This window comes from Coregonus lavaretus (assembly GCF_964263955.1).
Source record: "Coregonus lavaretus genome assembly, chromosome: 4".
Lineage (NCBI taxonomy): Eukaryota > Metazoa > Chordata > Actinopteri > Salmoniformes > Salmonidae > Coregonus > Coregonus lavaretus.
The window spans coordinates 4,843,638-4,852,152 of NC_139991.1; the positions used below are offsets into that span (position 1 = coordinate 4,843,638).

Genomic DNA, 8,515 nt, shown 5'->3' on the forward strand with positions numbered 1-8,515 from the left:
AAACCTATTGTCTGAGTAAACAATGTATTTGCTTCCCAAAGTCATGGGTGGAAAACAAGACGTGATGAGTCAGCAAGTTTATATATCGCACAACACAGGCTACCACATAGGCTACCTTGGCCAGCTCTAAGGTTTCAGCACACCAAGCAGTACATGGGGAAATAATGTAGATCTAAAAGTAATTTTAATATTTTATATTAAAGATTTGAAGTGTTGTAGGCCTAATCCAAAATATCAACATAAATTATTCATTGGACACAATAACGATCAGCACCAAACCTCGGAGTCTGTTATGGGTGTAAGATGGCACGTTACTGCCATCTGTTGGGAAATGTTAATTACTGCAACACCAGTGTTTAATAACGTGTGTGCTTGATATACCCGGATGGATTTGTAATATTCCGAACACAACTGGTTGGTTACTCGCATCAATGACGTTTTCTCGACATTTCATCAAAACGTAGTCTGTCTCCACCTGCTGGCTAATAGTTACATGTCGTCTAAGTTTCTTTTACACACCAATATGGCAACCAGGTGGGGAATCTGTAGCGCCGGGAAAATTAGCCACGATTTCACAGTGGCACTGAAAACCCTCGGAGACCATCAGGTACTTATACCCGTTTACAGTAGACAGTGACACCCACCACCACAGACTTTATTGTGTTCGTGTTCAAACCTCAGTTTGCTATCGTCAGCGTGGTTTCAAATTAACGTGAATGATCAGAACTGTTTTATGATCAGAAATCAGAAGGTTGCACTGTACCCATGTAGTTAACTTTAAGTAGATTGGAAAAGTTATAATGTGACAGACCCACTGTAATGACGTTTTTGAGTTGCTGACATTACATTATTGTTTACTGCCACACGGTATCCTCTGCACAGATTAATGGTTTACCGTAAAACTCGAACTAAATGAACATTGGTAATGTAATATAGAAGTGTGAAAGTGGTTTATTTAAAAGTACCATAGGCTACAAACATGTTGAAAATGTAAAATGATGAGTGAATGAAATAGCCCACCCTCTGGTCATCCCTAGATTGTTGCTGTGGCAGCTCGGAAACTACAGGACGCTCAGGAGTTTGCAAAGAAGCACAGCATTCCTCAAGCATATGGCAGCTATGAGGAACTGGCCAGAGATCCAGAGATTGGTCAGTGTCTTGTCTCAAACATAATCTAGCCATGCCATCAGGTGCTTAATATTCATCAGAAGAGTGTTTATTAGTGCTTTTTATTATGTAATTTTTCTAAACGGCCACATGTTCAGTAATAAGATTTATTCCTCTTCTAATTCCTTAAAATGTATCCTTAATCCTGTCTCCTCATTGTCACTGTGTGTGGGTAGAGGTGGTATATGTAGGCACCATCCACCCTTACCACCTGCCAGTTGGCATGCTCTTCATGAAGGCCAAGAAGAATGTGCTGTGTGAGAAGCCTATGGCCATGAACCTCAGAGAGGTGCAAGAGCTGGTGGCCTCTGCTAAGATGAACAAAGTCTTTCTCATGGAGGTAATACGGACTGTTACACCTGTGGCATTATTACCACGTCACATACCCAGCCAGTGTTTCAACAGCACACAGGTGAAGGCGGCCCTGTGTGTGTGTGTGTTAAAAATAATACTTTATTCATCTTTATTAATGTCTATGTGTGTAACCATAGTGCTCTCCCTCCTCCTCCTCCTCCTCCTCCTCCCTCGATGCTCCAGGCAGTGTGGACCCGCTTCTTCCCGGCCTCTCTGGAGATCGAGCGCCTGCTGTCTCAGGGAGAGGTGGGCGAGGTGACGATGGTGAGGGCAGACTTTGGGGCGCCTCATGCACGTGCCCAGAGCGGTGGAGAAGGAGCTGGGAGGAGGGGCGCTGCTGGACATCGGCATCTACTGCCTGCAGTTTATATGCATGGTGTACAATGGAGAGAAGCCTGAGTGCATCCAAGCCACCGGTGTCTGTCTGGACACAGGTAGCGAGACAGCAATGGGACACTTAGGAAGGAATACTAGTTGTAGCTATTGGGGGTACTAGTGGTGTACCTATTGTGGATAGCCTACTAGTCCTTTAGCTATTGGGGATAGCCTACTAGTCCTTTAGCTATTGGGGATAGCCTACTAGTCCTTTAGCTATTGGGGATAGCCTACTAGTCCTTTAGCTATTCAATCAATTTTTTTTTCAATTTTATTTTATATAGCCCTTCTTACATCAGCTAATATCTCGAAGTGCTGTACAGAAACCCAGCCTAAAACCCCAAACAGCTAGTAATGCAGGTGTAGAAGCACGGTGGCTAGGAAAAACTCCCTAGAAAGGCGAAAACCTAGGAAGAAACCTAGAGAGGAACCAGGCTATGAGGGGTGGCCAGTCCTCTTCTGGCTGTGCCGGTGAAGATTATAACAGAACCATGCCAAGATGTTCAAAAATGTTCATAAGTGACAAGCATGGTCAAATAATAATCAGGAATAAATCTCAGTTGGCTTTTCATAGCCGATCATTAAGAGTTGAAAACAGCAGGTCTGGGACAGGTAGGGGTTCCATAACCGCAGGCAGAACAGTTGAAACTGGAATAGCAGCAAGGCCAGGCGGACTGGGGACAGCAAGGAGTCACCACGGCCGGTAGTCCCGACGTATGGTCCTAGGGCTCAGGTCTCTCAGTTGGCTTTTCATAGCCGATCATTAAGAGTTGAAAACAGCAGGTCTGGGACAGGTAGGGGTTTCGTAACCGCAGGCAGAACAGTTGAAACTGGAATAGCAGCAAGGCCAGGCGGACTGGGGACAGCAAGGTGTCATCATGCCCGGTAGTCCTGACGTATGGTCCTAGGGCTCAGGTTCTCAGAGAGAAAGAGAGAACGAGAGAATTAGAGAGAGCATACTTAAATTCACACAGGACACTGGATAAGACAGGAGAAGTACTCCAGGTATAACCAACTAACCCCAGCCCCCCGACACATAAACTACTGCAGCATAAATACTGGAGGCTGAGACAGGAGCGGTCCGGAGACACTGTGGCCCCATCCGAAGAAACCCCCGGACAGGGCCAAACAGGAAGGATATAACCCCACCCACTCTGCCAAAGCACAGCCCCCGCACCACTAGAGGGATATCCTCAACCACCAACTTACAATCCTGAGACAAGGCCGAGTATAGCCCACAGAGGTCTCCACCACAGCACAAACCAAGGGGGGGGCGCCAACCCAGACAGGAAGATCACGTCAGTAACTCAACCCACTCAAGTGACGCACCCCTCCCAGGGACGGCATGAAAGAGCACCAGCAAGCCAGTGACTCAGCCCCTGCAACAGGGTTAGAGGCAGAGAACCCCAGTGGAGAGGGGAACCGGCCTGGCAGAGACAGCAAGGGCTGTTCGTTGCTCCAGAGCCTTTCCGTTCACCTTCACACTCCTGGGCCAGACTACACTCAATCATATGACCTACTGAAGAGATAAGTCTTCAGTAAAGACTTAAAGGTTGAGACCGAGTCTGCGTCTCTCACATGGGTAGGCAGACTGTTCCATAAAAATGGAGATCTATAGGAGAAAGCCCTGCCTCCCGCTGTTTGCTTAGAAATTCTAGGGACAATTAGGAGGCCTGCGTCTTGTGACCGTAGCGTACGTATTGGTATGTACGGCAGGACCAACTCGGAAAGATAGGTAGGAGCAAGCCCATGTAACGCTTTATAGGTTAACAGTAAAACCTTGAAATCAGCCCTTGCCTTAACAGGAAGCCAGTGTAGGGAAGCTAGCACTGGAGTAATATGATGGTAGATAAGAGGAGAGCACCCCTCCAGCTAGGATGGAGTCCGTCACTCCTCAGCAGGTCAGGCTGGGGATAGCCTACTAGTCCTTTAGCTAGTGGGGATAGCCTACTAGTCCTTTAGCTATTGGGGATAGCCTACTAGTCCTTTAGCTATTGGGGATAGCCTACTAGTCCTTTAGCTATTGGGGATAGCCTACTAGTCCTTTAGCTATTGGGGATAGCCTACTAGTCCTTTAGCTAGTGGGGATAGCCTACTAGTCCTTTAGCTATTGGGGATAGCCTACTAGTCCTTTAGCTATTGGGGATAGCCTACTAGTCCTTTAGCTATTGGGGATATCCTACTCGTCCTTTAGCTATTGGGGATAGCCTACTCGTCCTTTAGCTATTGGGGATAGCCTACTCGTCCTTTAGCTATTGGGGATAGCCTACTAGTCCTTTAGCTATTGGGGATAGCCTACTCGTCCTTTAGCTATTGGGGATAGCCTACTCGTCCTTTAGCTATTGGGGATAGCTTACTAGTCCTTTAGCTATTGGGGATAGCCTACTAGTCCTTTAGCTATTGGGGATAGCCTACTAGTCCTTTAGCTATGGGGGATAGCCTACTAGTCCTTTAGCTATTGGGGATAGCCAACTAGTCCTTTAGCTATTGGGGATAGCCAACTAGTCCTTTAGCTATTGGGGATAGCCTACTAGTCCTTTAGCTATGGGGGATAGCCTACTAGTCCTTTAGCTATTGGGGATAGCCAACTAGTCCTTTAGCTATTGGGGATAGCCAACTAGTCCTTTAGCTATTGGGGATAGCCTACTAGTCCTTTAGCTATTGGGGATAGCCTACTAGTCCTTTAGCTATTGGGGATAGCCTACTCGTCCTTTAGCTATTGGGGATAGCCTAGTCTCGCAGATAGCTATTGTAGACGTTCAGAACGCTGTGGTCATATCTTTATATTCCTTCACTTTTCAAGATTTTCATCCTTGTGTCAACTCCCTGCTTCTGATATACAGTCCTGTGGTATCAGTGTCAGTCTTCTTCCTGTTGTTTGGTTTCTGTTGTCTGTTCTGTAATCTTTCTTTGGGTTCACTCAGAGGTCATTCCATTGCCACTGAGGTTTAAATTACAAGTGTCTTTACAACTGTTTAGCTTTAGGTTTACAATGGTTAGCTTGTAAAAGTTGGGCAACAGCTGTTTTAGTATTACATACTGAATCTGTAAATTCTGTGATTCTTTTACCAGGGAGGGAGTATGCCAGTCTTTCTAGTTTCTCTTAGATAAGGCTTCACAATCACCTCTTTATCACTTTTACTGGAGGAAAATATTTCTTAGTGCTATTCAGATAGTCCAAAAGTGAAATATGAATGACGCACTGCAATGACAGTGCTACTAAGCAAGTGCATGCTCCATACAATGTAGTGATGTAAACCAGTGTTTACTTTAGTTTGAGTGGATGAAATGATCTGTGAAAATGACATGATGGAAGAACTAACATAATGTTAGAGGGAGGGAAAGTGTGTCAATATGTGTTGAACATGTTAATACTGTAGGTGTATTTCTGTATTAACCATGTCATTGTGTTTGTGCTAGGTATGGATGAAGGCATGGTTGTCACGCTGAAGTTCTCCAGGAACAGAATGGCAGTGTTCACCTGCTCTATTGCTGTTATCGTTGGCACTAAGGGCACCATCAGGGTAGGTTCTACAAGAGGGCACACTCCTCTAAAAACACAATTGATGCGTTGAATCAATAGAGCATCATTGCTAATTCAAACCACCTACTAACCATAAAGTATAATAATACAGTATGTATTCTAATGTAGGGGTGTACATTGTATGTGTTAATTGACCTAGGTTCCTGAGCACATGTGGTGCCCTACCTCCCTAGTAGTGAATGGGAAGGAGACTCAATACCCTCTGCCTGAGCCCTACCTGCCCCTCAACTTCATCAACAGCACTGGGATGCACTATGAGGCAGAGGAGGTGCGCCAGTGCCTGCTCAAAGGTACACTGATGAGACCATAGATATAACATTGTTTTTTCTCTATCAACTATTCCCCATGTATGTGTGCAACATGGATTGGCTTTCAACTAGCTCCCCACCTCCCCTAAATGTTGATGCAGAACCATGTCTTGTTTACTCAGTATGAATTCACCACAAGATGGCAGCAAACCATCTGAAATGCCCTCAACATGTCTCTCTCGACAGACATTCAGTTAGCTCGAGACTTCTGTTATGTCGCCGAGACTATTCCACAGACAAAACAAACCACTGGCAAATTCAACAATAGGCCTTTTCCTTTTCATGAAATAATAATAATACAAATATTTGTCTGGAGAAACAGAATATTTGTGAGATGATTTGCATACCGCCCCAACAGATCCACAGATGGCGCAATCTCTATTGCACTCCACACTGCCCTTTCCCACCTGGACAAAAGGAACACCTATGTGATAATGCTGTTTATTGACTACAGCTCAGAGTTCAACACCATAGTGCCCTCCAAGCTCATCACTAAGCTAAGGAGCTTGGGACTATACACCTCCCTCTGCAACTGGATCCTGGACTTCCTGACGGGCTGCCCCCAGGTGGTGAGGGTAGGCAACAACACATCCGCCACACTGACCCTCAACGGTGCGTGCTCAGTCCCCTCATGTACTCCCTGTTCACCCATGACCGCGTGGCTGCGCACAACTCGACGGTGGTAGGCCTGATCACTGACGACGATGAGCAGTGTGGTGCCAGGACAACAACCTCTCCCTCAACGTGGGCAAGACAAAGGAGCTTATCATGGACTACAGGAAATGGAGGGCCGAACACGCCCCCATTCACATCGATGGGGCTCTAGTGGAGCGGGATGAGAGCTTCAAGTTCCTCGATGATCACTAAGGACCCATCATGGTCCAAACACACCAACAGTTGTGAAGAGGGCACAACAATGCCTCTTCCCCCTCAGAAGGCTGAAAAGATTTGGCATGGGCCCTCAGATCCTCAGCTGCACCATTGAGAGCATCTTGACTGGCTTGAGAGCAACCAACCCCCTTTTTCCTCCAAACATAACGATGGTCATTATGGCCAAACAGTTCTATTTTTGTTTCATCAGACCAGAGGACATTTCTCCAAAAAGTACGATCTTTGTCCCCATGTGCAGTTGCAAACCGTAGTCAGGCTTTTTTATGGCGGTTTTGGAACAGTTGCTTCTTCCTTACTGAGCGGCCTTTCAGGTAATGTTGATTATAGGACTCGTTTTACTGTGGATATAGATACTTTTGTACCTGTTTCCTCCAGCATCTTCAAAGTCCTTTGCTGTTGTTCTGGGATTGATTTGCACTTTTCACACCAAAGTTTGTTCATCTCTAGGAGACGGAACGTGTCTCCTTCCTGAGCGTTATGATGGCTGCGTGGTCCCATGGTGTTTATACTTGTGTACTATTGTTTGTATAGATGAACGTGGTACCTTCAGGCGTTTGGAAATTGCTCTCAAGGATGAACCAGACTTGTGGAGGTCTATAATTTTTTTTCTGAGGTCTTGGCTTATTTCTTTTGATTTTCCCATGACGTCAAGCAAAATGGAGGCGGCTTATGGTAGAGAAATGAACATTAAATCCTCTGGCAACCGCTCTGGTGGACATTCCTGCAGTCAGCATGTCAATTGCACACTCCCTCAAAACTTGAGACATCTGTGGCATTGTTGTGACAAAACTGCACATTTTACATTTTTACATTTTAGTCATTTAGCAGACGCTCTTATCCAGAGCGACTTAGTTAGTGAATACATATTTTTTTTATACTGGCCCCCCGTGGGAATTGAACCCACAACCCTGGCATTGCAAATGCCATGCTCTATCAATTGAACTACATCCCTGCCGGCCATTCCCTCCCCTACCCTGGACGACGCTGGGCCAATTGTGCGCCGCCCATGAGTCTCCCGGTCGCGGCCGGCTGCGACAGAGCCTGGATTCGAACCAGGATCTAGTGGCACAGTTAGCACTGCCTTAGACCACTGCGCCACTCAGGAGTAAATTTTAGAGGTGCCTTTTATTGTCCCCAGCACAAGGTCCACCTGTATAAAGATCATGCCGTTTAATTAGCTTATTGATATGCCACACCTGTCAGGTGGATGGATTATCTTGGCAAAGGAGAAATGCTCACTAACAGGGATGTAAACAAATGTGCACAAATGAGAAAAACATTGTGCATATGGACAATTTCTGGGATCTTTGATTTCAGCTCATGAAACCAACACCTTACATGTTGCGTTATTTTTGTTCAGTATATATATATATATATCAGCAAATCTATTTAACTGCATTGTTGGGAATGGGCTCGTAAGTAAGCATTTTGCGGTAAAGTCTAACCCGGTTGTATTTGGCACATGACCAATTGTTTGAATTGAGTGTTCCTGTGTTAGAATGACTTAGTCTGTCGGAATTTCTGGTGATTGTCCTGTAGGCCTGAAGGAAAACCCCCATCTGCCTGTGACATCCTGGGGCGGTTTACAGCCATGACCAACACAGACCTCAGTCTAACACCTCCTTTGTTCAATAAAATTACCCAATGAAAAATTGTCTGTCATCAAAACACTTCAAGTACACTGACTTTCCCCTAATTTCTTGATATCATAGATCAAATATTCTATGGAGTCCTTGAAGTAGTAATAAGACCACATTACATTAAGTACATGAACTCTGAGGCACATTTGGAGTGTAAATTCTATGTAGTGTTAACACTTGGTGTCAGTGGTGAGTAGCTCCTGGGCTAACAAAACACAGCAAAATGGGCGAGCTGG

General features: G+C 45.4%; 1 pseudogene across 1 annotated transcript; it reads left to right on the plus strand.

Moving 5' to 3' along the window:
• The first annotated feature begins 523 nt into the window (after positions 1 to 523).
• On the plus strand, positions 524 to 8,257 carry LOC311127109 (trans-1,2-dihydrobenzene-1,2-diol dehydrogenase-like; annotated as a pseudogene). Its single transcript, XR_014615287.1, has 7 exons — positions 524 to 607; positions 1,038 to 1,149; positions 1,344 to 1,507; positions 1,705 to 1,955; positions 5,317 to 5,420; positions 5,580 to 5,730; positions 8,179 to 8,257. The product of XR_014615287.1 is annotated as a trans-1,2-dihydrobenzene-1,2-diol dehydrogenase-like (transcript).
• Positions 8,258 to 8,515: the final 258 nt, after the last annotated feature.